Source organism: Pelobates fuscus, chromosome 11 (assembly GCF_036172605.1).
Source record: "Pelobates fuscus isolate aPelFus1 chromosome 11, aPelFus1.pri, whole genome shotgun sequence".
NCBI classification, from domain to species: domain Eukaryota; kingdom Metazoa; phylum Chordata; class Amphibia; order Anura; family Pelobatidae; genus Pelobates; species Pelobates fuscus.
In genome coordinates this window covers 121,146,398-121,168,553 of record NC_086327.1, presented here as the reverse complement: position 1 = coordinate 121,168,553, position 22,156 = coordinate 121,146,398, and the positions used below count along the sequence as shown (strand labels likewise).

The 22,156-nt window shown below is 41.9% G+C and overlaps 1 pseudogene; it reads left to right on the top strand.

The window, feature by feature from the left end:
• Positions 1-5,039: 5,039 nt before the first annotated feature.
• On the top strand, positions 5,040-8,306 carry LOC134577818 (zinc finger protein 618-like; annotated as a pseudogene).
• Positions 8,307-22,156: the final 13,850 nt, after the last annotated feature.

Below are 22,156 nucleotides of genomic sequence, written 5' to 3'. Positions count from 1 at the left end.
CTGTTGTGAGCTAGACAGCTATCCTAGGGCAAGCTTGAGACGCTTTGTGGGGTTCATGGGATAGGTATGGTCACGGGCCGCAGTGTGTAGCAGCAATATTGTATCTCCTTTTGTTGGAGTACCTCCCTTGCTCCTGTGTATCCCACCCTCCACACCCCTTCCCTATACAGTCCTCTATATCCCTTACCACAAGTTTGTGCACTTCCATATAGAACAGTGCTACATTGAGTCAATATACCCTGGAGATAGGGACACTGAGTACCCACAAGGAACATAATACAATATATTTGTTGCTCTCTTGCCCTCCCCTTTGTCTAGATACCTATACTCTGGAGCTTCTGGCCCCTTATGAGTATATACCCTAGGACAATTTATTTGCCCACCGTTTAGGTTCTAGTGTGCATTGGCACCTACTTGTGGCCAATTTTTACGGCCTTTTTTAACTTTAATTGTATTAATAAAGGTTTACCCGGTTTTTGCTTTTTCATCTTCCCCCCTTCCTTTATATGTGACTTTCACTATTTTGAGGTATATAACCCATGAAGACGGATCTGGTCTACACTCATTGCATGTGAGTGTCTCCCATATTCAGTTTTCAATTTTTTTTCTTTTTTCTGACTTCTCTGGGGTTAAGCCCCTTGTATATACCTCAAGTAACCTATTTGGAGTGTGTGGGAGCTGGTGAGTCCAACTACACCCACTCCTCTTTTTCAATTTACCTTTTATTATTGTCCCCCTCCCCTCTTGTACCTTTTATTGTTGTCCCCTGTATCTTTTATTGTCCCCCACTCCCCTATTCTGCCTTCTATTATTGTTCCCCCTCCTGTACCTTTTATTGTCTTCCCTCTTGAACCTTTCATAGTCCCCCCTTCCTGTACCTTTTATTGTACCCTTACACTCCTGTTCCTTTTATTGTCCCCCCTCCTATCATGCCTCTTTTATTGCCCCCACTCCCCTCCTGTACCTTTTATTGTACCTCCTGTACCTTTTTTTGTTTCACCTCCTCCCCTCCTGACCCTTTCATAGTTGTCCTTTCCCTCCTGTGTCTTTCAATGCCCCAGTGCTTTTTAATGTCGCTCCTCCCGTCCCATTTATTGTCCCCCCTTCTTTTTCTGTACCTTTCATTGTCCCCCCTCCTGTATCTTTCATAATCCCCCTAATGTTCCTTTTACTGTCTCAACTCATGAACCTTTCATAGTCTCCCCTCCCTACCTGTGCCTTTTCTTGTCCCCCATCCTGTACCTTTTCTTGTCTTCCCTCTTGAGCCTGTCATAGTCCCCCCCTCCTGTACCTTTTATTGTACCCCTACCCTCCTATACCCTTTCCCCCCTCCTGTCCTGTATCTTTTATTGTCCCCCTCCCCTCTTGTACCTTTTATTGTTGTCCCCTGTATCTTTTATTGTCCCCCACTCCCCTATTCTACCTTTTATTATTGTCCCCCTCCCCTCTTGTACCTTTTATTGTTGTCCCCTGTATCTTTTATTGTCCCCCACTCCCCTATTCTGCCTTCTATTATTGTTCCCCCTCCTGTACCTTTTATTGTCTTCCCTCTTGAACCTTTCATAGTCCCCCCTTCCTGTACCTTTTATTGTACCCTTACACTCCTGTTCCTTTTATTGTCCCCCCTCCTATCATGCCTCTTTTATTGCCCCCCCCCCTTCCTGTACCTTTTATTGTCTCCTTCCTCTCCCCTCCGCACCTCCATCCATGTGACTGAGCTGGAGGTCCGCGGCGAAGGATCCGGTTTCCTGTTCTGGTCTGACAGGAAGCAGTTCGTTGCATTTCCTGTCAGACCGGGTAAGTAGCGTTCCGCCCGCTCAGCCACGCACCGCAGTGACAGACAGGAGGGGAGCGATGCAAATGGCGCCCTCCTCCTTCTGTTCACCGGAGATCGCGCCCCCTGGATCCGCGCGCCCTAAGGCGGCCGCCTGGGCCGCCTTAGGGTAGCGCCGGCCCTGGTCATTGTGTAATGTCATCGTAAAGTTGCAGAGAGACATGGCTTACAAACAGTTTATCATGCCTGCTAACTTATGTGATGTCACGACGAAAGAGTTATACTGCAGCTAGACTTGAATAGCATGACCCCACAAAAAGAATAAAGTATACATACATTCAAAATACACTATATAAATATCACACAAAGTATATTATCTCAGTAACTAATTTGTCAGTAAATAATGAAAATGGCCCTTTATTGCGGCCAATACAATATGTGCCTCTTTTAATAACTAACATTTTAAAATTGTGTTTGTTTTATATATATATATATATTATTTCAAATACAAATAATTGAGACCTGAAAGATAAGTAACAATGAATTATTCAGTTGAATGTGGTCTACAGTGAAACTTGAATGAATGTCTAAACAAGAGAGATCAGAGAGAGACCAGATCGGCCAGAGGGTAGGGAGGCAAATGGCACTAGGCCCTTTCTGGAGGGCCCATACAATGGTACAATAAAAGCAGCACCACATATGTGTGATTTGGTGATGGGGGTATGGCAATGAGGGAAGAGAAGGAGGCCCATCAGGTTGCTAAATGCAATAATTGATTCAATTAAAACTATAAATTGTAACGTTAGAACCCTGGTCCTTTCAGTTTCTCCATCAATCTATATACAGTCATTCTCAAAGTTTTTGTGGGAACGATGGCCTTAAGTTGTTGAAAAATAACATGTTTAGGTTTGCTTTTGAAATTCTTAATACAAACAGTATTAAATTTTTTCCCTGAATATTATATTTTAGATTTTTTTTTGTTTTTAAGCAGAATTAATGTTGGCAGTGTTATTGTTTTACAAGATATACGATTACAAGGTATACCAAATATACTAAGAGATTTCATCAGCTGTCATCAGCTAAGTCCAGTTGGACAAGCTCATTGGCTGACATCGTCTGTGTTGAGATGACTGCAGCTTTAAGAATTCCAGGTGTCTGGAATGCCCAGTTCTCTGTGTGACAGTTGGAAACCGTTTTGAGTTGTCACTGAGGAATCGGCTAGTGCAGTGGATATAAGTTTGAGGCTGAATAAAATGTAGACTGAAATCCATGTTCCAGAGACTGAGAGATATTTGGGGACAGTTACTAACACACAATAATAACATAGCACTGAATGTTATAATCATGACCACACTGGGGAAATAACAGCTGGTGATGAGGATCTGTGATCTGATCCTATAATGGCTCACATTGACACCTTGCCTGTGTTTGAAACAGACTCTGAAACATGGGACACAAAGGTTGAATTATTTGAGTTACATTGTTCAGCAAGTAGAATAGGAGCTGATAAACAAATTGCTAGAGATTGCTGAACAGTTTACATTTTACACATGCAAACAGCTGCAGGATGAGAACATCAAAACTTAAGTCATCAATTGAAAGAAATTAGCAAATACCTGCAGATTTGGATTTTATTTATATACTGCCTTGTGTGACATATTTGTGATGGGACTACTGGATTCTAAACTGGCTGTCGCTGGAATCCAGACGCACCCTTCATCTTTCCAGCCTTGTGTTAAAGAGCTTTTCTGGGAAGCTCCCACCCTACCTGAGCAGAATGCTCTCCCTGGCTGTTCTCACCTACTATAGCCTCAGATTCAGTACCAGCACTTTATTTAGTCTACCTCAATACAAAAAGAAAGCCTCTCGATCCTCCTTTTCCTAGAGGACACCACAAGTATGGAACGACCTGCCGCACACTTTCAAATCTTCCCCAGACCTAAAATCCTTTAAGAGTTCCCTCTCTACATATCTCAAAACAGAATGCACCTATCATGGGTGATTATATATTTCTTACCTGTTCTATGTTAAATTTTGTATATATTGTGTATTAATATTGTTTTTGTGTTTTATTGTACCCTATTGTATCAATGCAATGTTTTGTGGACCCATGACATACTTGAAAATGAGAGAAATCTCAATGTATCCTTCCTGGTAAAATATTTTATATATACAGTGCAAAAGAGACTGTTAACAGAAGTTGGTGAGGCATTAAAGCAGGCTATGGAGCAGTAATGGAATGTGCTACTAAAGATGCACTATGCCTAAGCTTAAGCGGCTTGTGATACGGAAGAAGTGGATATTTTTCGTATTTTCGGTCCTGTCCTGCTGTCTCAAGTAAGTTCCCTCATGTCCCGGTTATGGGACACCAGGGAACTGTCCCCAATAAGTATAGCATGAAATTTTTGTTTGGGGCACTAGGACCCTGCTAAGAGCACTGATACAGTGCTCCCTACATGGTCTGACTTCCGTGGGCTGGAATGGCTGATTGGCAGGAAGCCTGACATCGATTCAAGTCAGAAAGGCCTATCAATTCTAAGTGCGGACTTAGAGATAATAATTATAATGGGGCTCTCTACAAACCTTGCCAGCTGATAGAATAATCATTATCTGACTAGAAAACACAGCTGTTATTTTTTGGACAGCTAGATGTGAGTCTTATGATTTTCGACTAGACATTCATGTTTCCAGGTGAAGCTTCCTCTTTCTCTTCCTCCAGCAGAATGACCCCTTTGTCAAGACTGACTGCCGAACAGAGCATACTGTCAGCATAATCCATAAATTTGTATTTTGTTACAGTAGATTTCCCAGATCTTCATGTCTTTTTCATTAATGGATACAGCCCAGCAATATGCAAACTGTTCCAAATTAAACTATATTTTTTATTTTTTTTGAGAGGAGATATCGTATTAAGCACAATAAGGAACAATGTTGGTTTGTGGTTTACTGGTTATTAATTGATGCATTTATTAGCATTTTAATAGCATTTATCCTCCAAGGGCTCTTCAATCTAGAAGACCGGGTTTCTTATTCAGCCATTAGGTAACTTGGTTCTAATCATCTTGGTGTCATAATATGTTCGCTAAGACCTCTATTTAATATTTTTGGATTTGTTTTTCAATTGATTTAATATTTTTTATGAACTTATACAATTATTTTTACAAAATTTTAAAATATCAAAAATGTATCATATATTTTAAAATATATTTAAAAAATATTAAATATAAAAAATATAGCTCCCCCTCCCTCCTGTCTCTCCCCCCCCCTCCATGCTCCCTCCCCCCGCTCTCTCTCTCTCCTCACTCCGATCCGCCGAACTCTCCCACGGCCGAGCTGCCAGGAGCCGGACTGAGCGGACCCCGATCTCTGTGAGTGTCTCCGGACCCCCCGGCCAGGGAGAGTGCAAGAATCCTGGCAGACAACGCTCACCCTAAAGGCCGCAAATGATGACCACCCAAGATGTAACCGTAAAAAAAGAGCAAGCGGAGGAAGAGATTCCAGGAGTAATCTGGCAGAACACCAAAGAGTCCAACAAGGGGAAAATGAATGAGGGTGGGGAAGAGATACCTGCCGAGATCTGTGTGGTCATTGGAGACAACCGAAACCAGCAAAACATAGGGGAGGATTCACCAGAAAGACACAGCGCCACAATGAGTCGAGAGCCTTCCTGGACTTCAAGCAGCCGGGCACGTAGTATCCCACCGAGGATCAGCACTTCATCGCCAGGAGCGTATGAGTGTGGAATTTGTCGGAAGAAGTACAAGTATTATAACTGTTTTCAGACACATGTCCGAGCGCACATAGGTAAATCTCCCGTGTTCTTGACAAACAATGAAACTGGCTCAGGTGAAGGTGCATCACAGGGAAACAATTTTCGACATCTGTGGCAAAAAATACAAATATTACAGCTGCTTCCAGGAGCACAGGGACTTGCATGCAGTGGATGACACCTATATCCATATGATGGTAACTTCAGGGGACGCAAAAAAAGAGGACCCTGAACCGTTTCTGAAACTTGGTCCAAAAACCGGTAATTACACGTGTGAATTCTGCGGAAAGCAATACAAATACTACACTCCGTATCAGGAACTCTCAAGGGCACTTTCAGCCATGACATAGAACACAAAGTACCAAACAACTGTGAAGAAACAAACAGCAACTCTCAGCATTCAAGTGGTTCCAGCAGAACGCACGGAATGTCAGACATGGTGGTAGCCGGGAATATTACAGCCTGGCAGAAAGAACCGGCCAATCAAATTATTCCCAGTTCATTTCCATTAATACAAAGCAAGGGATGGAAGAAAAAAATAAAAAGAAAAGAGGAACCGAGTAACAAGCCAGTGAAAGAAGAGAAAGGTGCTAAATCAGAAGCCGACAATGAAAACAACGTTTCCTCGAATCAGGCCAGATCTTTACCACCTGTGGAAGAGAACTGGAAGCCTCAAGTTCAAAGAAACAGCACCAATAACAGTACCCATTCTTCAACAACCGGACCACTTAACAATTCACTACCTGAGAAGGAACGTCAACACATTGCAGAGCAATTACTGAGGGTAATGTGTGCTGATCTCGGGGCTCTGAGTGTGGTCAATGGCAAAGAATTCCTGAAACTTGCACAGACACTTGTTGACACTGGCGCTCGTTATGGATCGTTTTCTGTACACGAGATACTGGGGAATATGAACACATTGGCTGTGAAGCATTTACCTCGAATGTACAACCAAGTCAAAGTGAAGGTGACTTGTGCTCTGGGAAGTAACATCTGCCTGGGAATTGGAGTCACTTGTCATGCCCAGTGCATTGGAACAGATTCCTGTTACATACTCACAGCATATCAGGCTGAGTGCAACCAAATAAAATGATATGTCTTGGGAATTAAGGACGTGGACAATAGAGATAGCGGAGAATTTATCCCTCAATGGGTGCAGAATGTACTATCAGAGTTTGTGATGTCAGAGATTAGGACAGTTTATGTTACAGACTGCAAAGTGAATTCTTCTGCATTCTCCAAGTCTGGAGGAACCTGCCTTCGTTGTTCAGCCTGTTCTTTGAACTCAGTGGTACAAAGCGTGCTAAGCAAGCGCACACTTCAAGCTCGCAATATGCACGAGGTCATTGAACTCTTAAATGTTTCAGAAGAACTGGCTGGGTAATCTGGTATCTCAAAGGAGACATTTGGCTCTTTAGAAGAAACCTCACCACCTCCCTGCTGGAATTCTGTAACTGATTCTCTCCTGCTCGTTCATGAACGATACGAGCAAATCTGTGAATTCTATAGCCGGGCAAAAAGGCCAAATGTCATCCAAAACCTAAACAAACACTTACTGAGCAACTTAGCTGCCATTTTAGGACCTGTTAAGCAAGCTGTAATAGAGCTAAGCAATGAACGCAAACCCACACTACAGCTTGTGCTTCCAACCTACGTCAAGTTGGAGAAGCTCTTCACATCGAAGGCAAATGATGCAGGAGTTATCAGCAAACTCTGCCATCTCTTCCTTGAAGCTTTAAAGGAGAACTTTAAGGTGGAGTCAGCACATAAAGTAGCTATGATCCTAGATCCACAGAAAAAACTAAGGCCAGTTCCACCGTATCAACATGAAGAAATTATTGGTAAGGTCTGTGAGTTAATTAATGAAGTTCGAGACGGGTCAGAAGAGGGTGAATTTGAGGCACCTACTAAAAAGCCTAGGCCAGCTGCAGAGACAACCAAAGTCCAAGACGATGACCGAATGGGGAAAAATGAAGTCTATGACTATTTACAAGGGGCTCTTTCCAGGTTACTCCAGACCTCTTCCAGTATTGGTCATCTGTTGCCCAAAAACATGTAAAACTATCCAAACTTGCCTTCTGGCTCCTTGCTGTCCCTGCTGTCGGAGCCAGAAGCGAATGTGTAAATATGTGTGAACAAACCTTACTTATCAAACGAAGGAGACTTAGCCCTGAAGATATGAATAAAGTTATGTTTCTGAGGTTGAATATGCTTTAAACAAAACAAAAAAAACTGTTTGGTTGAAACACTTATTATAAAGCAAAACACTGTTCCAAATAAATGTTACTTAATAAGTAAATGATAAAGGACATCAAGCTTGAAACACTGTGGACCTCAAAAAAAGTCTAGGAACCAAGCGCTTTTTTGTTTTGTTTTATTTTTGTACCGAGAGGAAGATTGGATTTTGGATGATGATGGGTTGTTGACCTTACATGTAGAAGGAATATGTTTGTATGGACGAGACTAACTATTGTTACAGGCAGCTGACTTCCAAAGTCACTTGAAGATTTCTCGTTACCAGTTATCACAACGAGCTTGTTGCTCCTTCCAATAAGTTTGTACTAGTATCATGGCCTTATTAACATACAGTGTATATTAGTAAGGTAACGTTCACAAAACTCTTTCCAGAAGTCGAAATTCAGGAAAAACAGGTGAAGTCTTTAAATATCTCACAAGGACCTGAACACTTTTAGATGGGTTATTTTGGTTAACAGATCTCCATTCCCTACTTTGTTTTTATTGTTTGAAGTTCTTTTAGGAATAAAAGTAGTATATTCTAAAGGGACGTAAAAAAAAAAAAATATATATATATATATAAAAATATATATTTTTCAACATATTAAATAATTTTAAAAGTTTATCTAAAACAAAAAAATATATAAAATGTAGGCCTCAGTAAGATAATTTCAGTTCTACACTTTTGCTAGATATTTACATACAACCATACGTAGGAGAAATGAACAGAGATAAAATAAGCATTTATTTGTAGAGTACATCCCTTTTATTCAAGTTTTTTTTTTTTTTAAATAACATTGTCACCTTCTCTTCTCTGTTTCCTTTTTGTTTCTTATATTATATTATAGAAGAGGAGCTCATCTCTCTGGGGTAAGGGGTTTATACTCTGAAAAATAAAAAAAGTAATACATAAATGGGATATCGAAATACTCTATTACACAGAATATATAATGACAATGCATGAACTCTTATAGATGTCTATAAAGCATAGCGTGTTCATTTGGATTCTATAACTTTAAGCCATTTGTGTACCAGAACTTTAGCACAGTTTATGGTAATGTCTCTAATTTCATAATATGTATATATAAATTTTCTTTTAATACGCTAATGTAAAAACTATGGACTAAATAATGGGATATTTAAACTCTTGACTTGTTCAGTTCTCTATAAAGGAGGTTATATTTTGCTTTGAGAGGGACACTCTGAGCACCAAAACAACTTTAAATTAATGAAGTGGTATATAGGTATAAACCATCCCCTCTAGTCTAACCGCTCAATTTTCTGCCATTTAGATGATAAATCACTTTCTTTATGCAGCCCTTTCTTTACACAGCGTCACTACACATATTAACCAAGTTTAACCTCTTAAGGACACATGACATGTGTGACATGCCATGATTTCCTTTTATTCCAGAAGTTTGGTCCTTAAGGGGTAAAACTGTAAGGTAGGTGAAAGTGACAGCGCCTCCTCAGTGGTGACAATTTCCATGAAGCTTTCCAATGATGATCTCTACAGAGAAAGAAAATAAACAGTGATATTAGTATAACCATAAGAGGTAAATATGGTTACATTTTTCATCTTTCAGCCTTTATTTGGAGGTCTAAATGTCCAAATTAGTCATTCTCATGGATATATTTTTTCCGGGGTTCCGTATTAAATTACTTGCGTAATCCCCTGGATGCTGAGCTTGGAAAAATCCATTGAAAATTAAAAACTGATTTTTTTAAAAAAAAATGAAGGAACCTTGTTAAGACCCCATGAAAGCCGTCTTGTGGCAATATGTGAAGCTTTAATGAGATTCTCTATGTCCAAATGTGTTGTTTTAGAACAGAAATAATGATACTTTAACCCCTTAAGGATGGAGGAAATTGTACAAGTTCTGACCGAAATTAAACAAAGCTATATGTCTGTTCAATCATAATTTACCTCTTTCATATTAACTGAAAAATAAAATGAGCTATCTATCCATGTGCCCTTCTGCCCTGAAACACATAGGGACAACTATTTCTTCTGCCCCACGTCAGTTTATTTTATAGATACAGTCAGAGCTTCCGCCCCCAAAATCTAACTAATTAAGAGACCTTAGCTCTAATAATCTAAAGGAGCTTAGTTCAGACAATACAGTGATTAGTCAGTTCATCTCCAATAAATCGCTCATATGGAATGTGATAGCTGTGATCAGGGGGGAGTACCCAAGCAAGATCTAATGAAGGGCCAATTTGCCCTCTTTATACCTCATTTAGATATCTACCTGCACAATTAATTAATTGCTGGTAATTAACAAAAAATAATAATTTAATTTTGATATTTCAGTTGTATTAATTTTGTCTGATTTTAATATTCAATAAATGTTGGTCATTTATAAAACAAAATTTCACTGTGTGCAAACCCTAATGAAATGTTCTGTACATGAATATACATTGCATTTTACATTAATTATATATTATTATTATTATCGCCATTTATATAGCGCCAACAGATTCCGTAGCGCTTTACATTACACTCTGTGTACTTACCTCGACAACGTTATCTGTTCCTTTTCAGCCCTGCGCCATCACTTTTAGCTCTCTCTCTTTCTCTAAACGAATGGGAAGTCATAATTCTCCTTCATAAATATGATCAAATCTTTATTGCATGGGGTCCCTTTTCTGTACAAAATTTCTTCATAACTTTTTTCCTACAATCATTTACTGTCAGAAAAGTTTTCCCTATTTTATATTGTAAATATTCGCTATGATCAATGCTAAGACATACAGTAAGTATAAAATGCACATACGTACACAGCAAGGGATGATCTACTAAGTACAGTAAGTCCTTACAGTCTGGCTATCGTCATTATCTGAGGGAAATAATGTTACATGAAATAGCTTCCTGTAGATATACATTCGCTCCCTTATAAATTAACAACTATTTCATACTTCTTATGAGCTCTCTGTTAAAGACATCCTATGTACATCAGGAAATGTCATCTAGCTGACACCTTCTGTTTAATAACACAGTTCCATTTAGCCTTTTCTATTCCTTGATAATATCCTAGAGAGCAAAATCAAGCTGACCTTTTCTATTATATCGCGTGTGTCAGCGCTGAGATCCTTAGGATACTCTGGTGTGTAAATCTCCGATAATCTGGTCTTTGTTCTCCAAGGTTGATGATAAAAAGGATGATATCCCACAGCCATCTCATAGATAATCACCCCCAATGACCACCAATCCACGCACGCATTGTACTTTTCACTGTTCACCATCTGCCAGAATTCATTGAGAGAAAAACAATTGGCAAACTGGACTCTTATAATAAAAGTATTATCAACTATTGTAGGGTGGACGCACATATAGAGTGTGACAACAAGGCAATAGGTAATATGAAATGAATTGCAAGTATTCCGTAGAATACATCTAGTATTTTATTATTACAATCTTAAGCTAATTCATTACAATTCACAGCTTTTCCAGGATCGAGGACGTGTGAGCTCTGGAGTTAAACACACATATGGAAAGACTTTAAATAGATCAACTTCCTCACTGTCCCATCACTTATTATGGAATATTCTTTGTAAATATTACACTCATCTCTAAAAGGAAATTTTCACACATAACAATAGTTAATGTTTTTGATAACTATACTAAATTCTATGCAGTTCTAGGCATTTCAAAAGAATTACGGTTTAACTCAATACAGAGCAGGATCAGCAGTACATTTTGACATTCATTATAGTTCATGGCCCCAGGATTAGTTCTGTCATTACTCCAAAGTACAATACAAAGTAACTGTTAATAATCCGTGTCAGTTTTTGGAGTTTTTTCCTGAGTTAAGACTAAGCTCTGCTCATTCCACTAATGTCAGAATTACTTATGTCACCCTCAGCTTTTCCTGTTTTTGGACTGTAGTGTCACCTACTATATACTAAGTATTTTTTCCTTAAAATACCTTTCAATATAAAGTTTCTAATTAACATGATATTGCGCATTATTTATAATCTATTCCTCACCTCCAGAGCCATGTACATTTTTGTGCCAGCATAATCTGTAGCCGTTTTATCTCCGAACATGTTTTCTAATGCAAGTCCAAAATCGGAAATTTTAATGTTACCGTTTTCGTCCAATAAGATATTTGCTGGCTTCAGGTCTCTGTAAAGATCAAAGAGTCTACAAATGAGCAATGAAGCTTCAAAATTTAGGAAAGATAATACATAATCATATATTACATGGAAGAACAAAAAAGCTACAGACAAGAGGGAAATTAATTACATATATAATAAATGACTACTTTAGTTACTTATGGAGAATTCCATGTTACATAGTTACATAGCTGAAAAGAGACTTGCGTCCATCAAGTTCAGCCTTCCTCACATTTGTTTTTTGCTGTTGATCCAAAAGAAGGCAAGAAACCCAGTTTGAAGCACAATTTTGCAACAAGCTAGGAAAAGAAATTCCTCCTTGACCCCAGAATGGCAGTCAGATTTATCCTTGTGATACCGGAGAAACTGACGGAAGCCAAGCACAGAGAGATGGACACAGGTTTCTTCAGGAAGGAAGAGATTCTTTATTGGATCACCGATCGGGACTCAGAGGGACTAGTGTCACCAAAATACAGCAAGTTCTGAGCCCCGGACAATAGTGCAGGTTCCTTATATAGGCACATAACTCCTCCCATATTAAGCTCCACCCGCACATTCTCTTGACCAATCAATACAAATAAGAATTAACTTCCTGCTTGACCGCATGGCCTGTCCAGCACAATGGAGGAGGGGAATACTATATCCTGTATTCTTGCACATGCTCCGTACACTACTGATCGTATCTTGCCTCGTGCAACCAACTGATCGATACGTCAGCATATGCACGTACACATGCCACGTGGTAATCTCGGCCTACTAAATTTATTTTTACCGAGATTCCACCACATTCCCCCCTTTGATGCCTCTTGATATTTCACAATTACTTGAGGCATCACTTAACCTTGGTTTGCATACACCGCAAGTTACCTTGAACCAGACCAGACTTATCTATGATGTGAATCTTCAACACTCATCTTCCTGCATTGGTTCTCCCTGATCTAGAGCCTTATATTTATAAATTGCCATTATCTGTGCAGCAGCCTTCCTCTCTGCTATATTTTCTATCAGGCTTTGCACAGACCTAACTACTAAGGGTATAATACACGGCAGGAGTAGACACAACATTAAAATCAGTAGGACTCCACTCACCACTGCCTTAAGCCCTCCAAACCACTCATACCAACTACCAAACCAACTACTTGGATTATACCCTTTCCATACCTGAGTAGGCACATGCGCTAGTTTAACCATATGGCTAGTAAGCTCAGCTATTGCTTGCCCTTCGTCATCTATTTGAAGACAGCAATTGCTCAGGTTAAACTTCCCACATACACCTCCCTCTACTGCCAAAAGGTAATCCAAGGCTAATCTATTTTGGTATACTGCTGTCCTCATCCTGGTATTATGCTTCGCTAGAAGATTGAGCGCTTGTGATGTCTCGTTAGTAATGATCTCAACCACTGCCTGTAATCTTATAATACGGTTGAGCATATAAATTGGGGTTCTATAACCAAAGGTACCATCCTCTGCCCACGTGGCTGGCCCATAGTAATCTATAATACGCTGGGGAGGCCATTCATTATCTTCCCAGGTGCCTATCTCTATTGGTCCCCTTTTCTTCCTATGATTCACATCATACACTTTAACACCTAAAGTCTCACCTGTTTCAATAGGTAACAAGAAAAAGGATGGTTTGAGCATACCCAACACACATGCCCCTTCCCAGTCCTGTGGCAACTCCGAATAGGCTTTCTTACCACAGATCCAGTACAAATTTGCCGGGGCTCTCCAGTTAGATGTGATGGATAAATCAAACCACACATCCTTTAAATTGGTGTATCTAGCAAACGGGTTAGATGGTTCTGAGACATTTGAAGCCGACCACCAAGTTGTATTCTTTGTATCATCATCATAAGCTTTTTGCCCTAGACAAGTTAATTCTCCTACAGAAGTATTATACATCATTCCTTTCCTCGCTATGCAAACATAACCTATGATGGAGGTCTTTAATCTCCACTCAGATTTACCTCTTATACTCATATGATAATCGGCTTGTGTAGATATTAATTGGTCAACTGCCTCAGAACCGGACATTACCTCCTTTGCTTCCCAAGGCCATTGGTCTCCCATGTTAGTACCTCCACACACATAGCAGTTGGTAACATTAAGACTACCAGCAATACTTTCGGCTAAATCAATGAACAGGTTTTTAGCATTATGGGGGATCTTATTATCTATGCTCATCTCTTCATAAAAGGAATGGTATACTTGATGAGTCTGGGAGGATACCGTATCAGTCTCTATCCCTATAAACAATACTGTCCCAGGATCTAAACCCGTCCCATATATTTGAAACCCAAATAAATTACCATATTTATCCAAGAACTTGTCGGGGTTATTTATAAGTATATGGACTGGATTGCATTCCATAGACTTACAATATGGACTGGTAGGCAACTTAGTCACAATCATATCCTTGCCTACTGTCTGTCCCCAAGTCGCCCACCCCACACAAGACCAATATGGGCAAAAGTTATAATCTCTATTTGGGCATCTAGGACTCACATACTTATTTTTACTACTGGGACAAATATATTTATCGTTAGACCCATACGTCCTCTCCCATCTAAGATCCCCACATACATTCCACGGCTTTCTACCACTTGATATCGCCTTACATGCATCAAATAGCAGAACACCCGAAGAATGTACGGATTCTAATACCGTCTTATTAATTAGGGTCCCCTGAGGATCTCCATTCCTGAGAGTCAACCAAATTGTACGGGGTTGATACTCTGGACTGAAGCACTTAGGTTCTCCTACTCCTAAATGGCACACACTATATTCTATATTTAAGTATCTACATCTTGATACATCTCCTTTACACTCGTATTGCGAATGCCAAATTAGGGTTTGGGAAATATGGTTACCTGTTCTTGTAGTCTTAATGCATACCTCACAGCTAGGAGTGTCGGTACCTCTACCTTCCTGAATATAAAAATACACATATAAAAACATTATTATAAGCACATCTTTCGTCGTCATCCTCAGTCTTCGTCCGTGCGAAGGCACCTCAGCTTCCAGGATGTAAGGGAATGGAGTTCTGCTCGTCTTCACAGGGGTCCCTTCGAGACTTTTCCTGTCTTATATGCTACACGTCGGTGAGCGGACAGGCTTTATTATGGCCTTCTCACTCACTTACCAAATCTCTGAAACAATAAAATTAGTAATCCACAAGGTTCCTCGTCACCCCGACTGAGTCGTGCGCTTTAACCGGATCTTGCAGGGATTCTCTGGATCTGCTGTAGCTTGCCAAGAATCGACTGCTGCTGGTTTAACCCTGGAGTGATGTATCCACGGAGTCACTTCGGCTACTTTTATCGCTGTAGGGGTAGACAAAAGAACAACATATGGACCTCTCCACTTGGCCCTAACGGTACATTATTCCACTCTTTAATCCACACTTGGTCTCCTGGGTGGTAACTATGAACTGGGGGATAAATATTCACAGGTAATCTATCTTGTACCCATTTCTGTACCTCCTCCATAGTCTTACCCAACTCTACAACCTGCTGCCGGGTAATTCCTTCTCCCAACTGACTCAAATCCCCCCTTAAGTTACCAAGTACGGGAGGTGGTCGCCCATACATGATTTCAAAAGGAGAGAGGCCCATCTTTCTGGTAGGTGTACTGCGGATTCGCAATAAAGCTATGGGCAAGAGAACGTTCCACTTAAGTTGGGTTTCCTGACACATTTTAGCCAACTGATTCTTAATAGTTCTATTCATTCTCTCTACCTTACCAGAACTCTGGGGTCTATATGCCGTATGAAGCCTCCACTTTATACCAAGCATATGAGTCAGTTGTTGTAGGCACTGATGAACAAAAGCTGGACCATTGTCCGATCCTATAGAGCAGGGTAGTCCATATCGGGGTATTATTTCTCGTAGCAGGAATCTCACAACTTCTCCTGCTTTCTCTGTACGAGTAGGACATGCTTCTACCCAGCCTGAATAGGTACACACAACTACCAGCAGGTAGCGATGTCCACCAGATTTAGGCATCACTGTATAGTCAATTTGTAAATCGGACATGGGGAGTCCCCCCATAAACTGGACTCCTGGTGGCTTTACTGGTCCTTGCCTTGCATTATTTTTAGCACACGTTACACATCTTCGTACAATGGCCTGAGTCAAGTTGGACAATCTTGGTATGTAGAAATGTTTTCTGAGAGATTCTTCTGTACTATCTCTCCCAGAATGTGTCCCGTTGTGATAGTTTTGGACAATTTCTACCGCTAGTGATGCTGCAATGACTATTCTTCCATCTTCTAACTGATACCATTTGTTCTCCAAGTACTTTCCAGGTTCAGTCTTTAACCACTCCTCTTCTTGAGCTGTATAAACTGGAGTCCATTGAGACAGTGGAGTTGGTATAAGAGCAGCTATATGCTCCACATATTCCTGTCTTCCCGATTCAGCGGCACGCTTAGCTGCACTGTCTGCCATCCGATTTCCTTTGGTTACATCACCATCTCCTCTCAGATGCGCTCGACAATGTATGATACCGACTTCTTTCGGCTCCCACACTGCTTCCAATAGTTGTAGGATTTCAGCTGCGTACTTGATTTCTTTGCCTTCTGAATTCAATAGTCCTCTTTCTTTATACAAAGCTCCGTGGGCATGAGTGGTTAAAAACGCATACTTGGAGTCCGTGTAGATGTTCACTCTTAAACCTTCAGCCAATTGTAACGCTCGTGTCAGTGCTATCAATTCTGCCTTTTGTGCTGATGTTCCTTTTGCCAGTGGCCGAGCTTCTATCACGTTGTCTATCGTTGTTACTGCATATCCTGCATAGCGAATCCCTTCTTTCACATAACTACTGCCGTCAGTGTAATATTGAACATCGGGGTTCTGGATGGGAAAATCACGAAGATCTGGTCTACTTGAAAATACTTCATCCATTACTTCCAAACAATCATGTTGACTTTCAGTAGGTTGTGGCAAAAGGTATTTACAGTCTCTAAATGCACTCTTGGGTTTTCACACAACATTGCTTGATACTTGATTTCCTTTGTAATCCAACAACGTCTGTACTGCATGTGGGACTCGTACATAAAGTTCTTGACCCAGAGTGAGTTTATCGGCTTCAGCTACTAGCAGGGCGGCTGCAGCTACGGCTCTTAGACAAGGTGGAAGTCCGCTGGCCACTGCATCCAGTTGCTTAGACATGTAGGCAACAGGTCTTTGCCATGATCCCAAGTACTGTGTCAATACTCCCACAGCCATTCTTCTTTGCTCATGTACATACAGGTAGAATGGTCGTGTGTGATCAGGTAGACCTAATGCTGGGGCACTCATCAAAGCCTTCTTCACATCTTCAAATGCCGTTTGCTGTTCTTGAGTCCATAAGAAGGGGTCGTGCTCTGTACCTTTGATAGCTGCATACAGAGGTTTTGCCAGTATCGCGTAGCTGGGAATCCATATCCTACAGAAGCCTGCTGCCCCCAAGAATTCTCGCACTTGTCTTCTATTCTTGGGTATCGGTATTTGGCACACAGCTTCTTTTCTCTCTGGCCCCATAATTCTTTGGCCTTCAGAGATATGGAATCCCAGATATTTGACAGTTGGCAAACACAACTGAGCCTTCTTTCTAGACACCTTGTATCCTGCCTTCCAGAGAATGTGTAGTAGATCGTGCGTTGCTTGCTGACATATTTCCTTTGTAACTGCTGCTATCAACAAGTCATCTACATATTGTAACAATACACACTCTCCTGGGATGGACTCGAAATCCAGTAGATCTTGACTTAGAGCTGAACCAAATAGGGTAGGTGAATTTTTAAACCCTTGGGGCAGTCTTGTCCAGGTCATTTGGCGTTTTGAGCCCTTCACAGCGTTTTCCCATTGGAAAGCGAAGATACATTGGCTTTCTGCGGCAATTCGGAGGCAAAAGAAGGCATCTTTGAGGTCTAAGACTGTAAAGTAAGTAGCCCCGCCCGGAATTAAAGCAAGCAGGTTATATGGATTGGGCACAACTGGATGTATACTAACAACCGCATCATTGACTGCTCTCAAGTCCTGCACAGGTCGATACTCATCTGTACCGGGCTTTTGAACAGGCAGCACTGGGGTGTTCCAGGGGGAAGTACAGAATTTTAGGATACCATACCGTATGAACTTATCCAGATAAGATTGGATGTTCTTCTTAGCCTTCTGCGGGATGTGATATTGTCTTAGGCTCACTGGATAAACCCCAAGTTTTAGTTCGATTTTAATAGGTGGAATATTGCGGGCCAGTCCTGGTGGGTTGTTCTCTGCCCAAACTCCTGGTATGTTGAATAAGGATTCATCACTCCTAGGGTTTTGGATAGTCAACGCTGTATAAAGTCGCCACTCTTCTTCCTTTGGTACGGATAATGTCATAATACCTGAAGGTCCATTAAACTTTAAGGATGTTGTTCCATTTGGTAGGAACGTAATCTGCGCTTGTAACTTGGATAGCATATCACGTCCCAGCAATTGGACTGGACATTCAGGCATATAAAGGAATTGATGTTTTACTACGTGGCCTCCCAATGTACAGAGTCGACTTTTAAGAACCGGTTTTGCAGCACTTCTCCCAGTTGCTCCTATTACAGTAATAGTTCTTCCAGATGGAGGAGCAACTAGGTCAGTCACCACCGAATGTTCAGCACCAGTGTCGATCATGAACGCACTCCTTTTTCCCCCTATTGATACATCGACCATAGGCTCCGCTCGACCAAGGGGGATGGAGCCCGGTCGGTATCAATAGTCCTCCATGACCGTGTCAGCCAATCCTACAAAGTCCCTACCTTCTCTATCGCGGGACCTTTGAGCTGCTGGATAGTACCTATCTTCCCTTACACTTCCTCTGTTCCCATTACTTCCTCTATTACCATTACTCCCTCCGGGGCCTCCTCTACCTCTCGCTCTGCCTCTAAAGTTTCCGTAACCTGCCCTGGGTAGGTCTCTCTCGTACTGCTCTCTTTGCGGACACTCGTTTCTCCAATGCCCTTCTTCCTTGCAATACGCGCACTGATTCCTACTCAAAGGCTCCCTATTCCATCTACTATCGCCTCTATCTGGACCCCGTCTATCTACGCCCGCGATCGCTACCGCTAGCATATCAGCCTTTTTACGCATCTTGCGCTCTTCCTCTTTCTTTGTCTCTGTTTCCCTGTTCATGTATACTTTATTTGCTACCTCCATTAGTTGGGTAATAGACATTCCTGCAAACCCTTCTAACTTCTGTAGCTTGCGCTTAATATCTCCGTAAGCTTGGCTGACAAAGGCGGAGTTTACCATTCGGGAATTATCAGCGTCTTCCGGATTAAAGGGGGTATACAAGCGGTATGCCTCCAATAATCGGTCATAAAAGACACTGGGCGCTTCATCACTTTTCTGAATCACCTCAACTGTCTTCGGCATATTAATAGCTTTCTTCCCTCCGGCTTTCATGCCAGCAATTATAGCGTCTCTATAGGCTTTGAGTTGAACCATATCAGCGCCATTAACATTCCAATCGGGATCGGTGTTAGGGTAATGTGTTGCAGCCCATGCTGCCGGATTGGCTTGATTTAAAGCACGGGCTCTATCCTCTAGCGCTTTAATGGCCGCTTGATTAATCCTTGTCCTTTCCTCATTATTAAACAATGTCATTAATAACTGCTGGCAATCAGCCCATGTCGGGTTATGTGTCTGAACTATCGAGGTGAACAGATCGGTCATAGCTTGTGGTTTCTCAGTGTACGAGGAGTTGTGGGTCTTCCAATTCAAGAGATCGGTAGTCGTGAACGGGACATATACGAAGACTGGGTCAGCATGTGCCATTTGACCTGCGGCATTGAGATAGGCTGACCCAGGATTCAGACGAAGAGGCATCTGATAATGTTTTAATTGTTGGGTACCGGTCAGTTGTCGGGTTAGTATGGGACTACGTGAAGGGGCGTCAGTTATGGGTTCCAGTCGGGGGGAAATACGGCATGAGGATGTGGGAACTTGATTTTGGGAAAAGCTAGTAAATAGAATACTCCCAGCCGAGCTAGAAGAAGCTTGACCGGAAGTTTGAAGTGGCGCCAAATCAGGATATTCAGATCTAACGGGGGTTGGTTCTGGTTCCGGAAGGGGAGGTTTAGTACGAGGGGGGGTGGATTCTGTACTGGAGGAGGAAGCGGAAGTGGATGAAGGCAATGAGGGGAGGGGTATAGAATTTCCTGCACTCGCGTCACCTCTTCCTGTAGGGAAGTAAGGGGGCGGCAAAGGGATCTCGGACTCAGGGGGCGTGTCCAAAATGGGCCTAACCACAGTCCTAGTGGACAAACAGGTCCTGGCCACCATGAGGCGACATTGCTCCTCGTGGCATATCTGAATCCATTTTGGCGAGTCGTTTACGGCCTGTCTCCAACAATCAATATATGGAAACTGCCCGTAAAGTTCAGGCCTACCTGATACAGCCACGTGTACACGCTGTTCCAGAGTTGGATCCAAACTGCCACGTGGCGGCCATGCCGCAACCAAAGTAGGCCACTCCCTAGTACACAAAGTGACCAAACGTACAGGAGACATTTTAACCCCAAAATCACGTTTTAAATCCCTTTTTAAAATGCTTTACCATACAACCTAAGGGATCCGGAATCGTTGACTCCGACGCGCCCATACTTATCAATGGAACGTCGTAGACAACGAATACTATGCACGCGTTCTATTCAACAGTCACACCCGTTTCCTCTGGCAACAGCACCACGTGGTACGGTTACCAAGTGAAACGTACACAATAACACAATAAACACTCAGGGAATTCCCGTACACACACAGCTGTTACACCAGTCACTAAATAATCAATATTATGCCCTTTGGCGAAACTATACAGTCACCCACACTATAATTCTCTATATATGAATTACCCGTCTATAACACACCCCAGTAACATCGTCTTTTACAAATAGCGGTTACAGTACGGTTAGCATAGGTCAAAGCACAATTTAAGGTCACAATACAATTATTAGTGGTTATGGTGTTAAACATGCAATAGACGACAATGATTAGTACTTATATACAGTGTCAGTAAATATACAGGGTTATGGTACCGTGCACTATGATACAGCAACACACTATTAACACTCTCGCTAGACGGCTGAGCTTGCGCTATCTAACAAGATATACACTTTACTAACAATCTTTAACACATATACAATCCCAACTAAACTATTGGCCAGTACCTTGAATGGACTACCTAAAACTATGTACACCCGTTTTGGTTAGCCACACTGCCCAAGCACCACATATAGCGAACTAGAGGACCGAATTTACACAGACGCCTCTTAGTCTATTACTCTATCAAAAATCTAGTGGGTTCCAAATTTACACGCCTTCCCACTTAGCCAAGATAGGTTGAGAGCTAGCGAACCGAATTTACACAGGCGCCGCTTAGTCTCCCGGTCCCTCCGACCTAGCAAACGTAATATACACCCTAGAACGCTAGTCTAGACAAGACACCGGTGTCCGGCTAGGGCTATTTACACAGGACCCCGCCTGACTCCAAACCAAATCAAACGGTCTTACTAAAGAGCGTTCGATTGAGCGGTGCGCCTTCGCTCCTTCCCTCCGACAGAGGGGGCAGATTCCATACACAGATTTAAACCCCTTTTGGGCCTACCGCACAATCGGTATACCCCTAGTGGGTCTGCCGTCTAAAACAGCAGTTGTCTTACCTCCTCGTTCCTGAACCTGAGTTCACACTCATCGACGGGGACACCCCAGCACTTCTTACGTAGAGGCCGATGATCTCCTGGACAACAGACCAGTGGCGCCGAGACGAAGGGAGGTCCACGCAGAAGTTCAGGGGTGCACCCGTAGAGAACGTGGGCAAAGATAGACCGTCTCACGCCTCTGCCTCTCAGCTACCGTTGAACGATGAGCTTCCCGGCCAATGCACCAAATGATACCGGAGAAACTGACGGAAGCCAAGCACAGAGAGATGGACACAGGTTTCTTCAGGAAGGAAGAGATTCTTTATTGGATCACCGATCGGGACTCAGAGGGACTAGTGTCACCAAAATACAGCAAGTTCTGAGCCCCGGACAATAGTGCAGGTTCCTTATATAGGCACATAACTCCTCCCATATTAAGCTCCACCCGCACATTCTCTTGACCAATCAATACAAATAAGAATTAACTTCCTGCTTGACCGCATGGCCTGTCCAGCACAATGGAGGAGGGGAATACTATATCCTGTATTCTTGCACATGCTCCGTACACTACTGATCGTATCTTGCCTCGTGCAACCAACTGATCGAT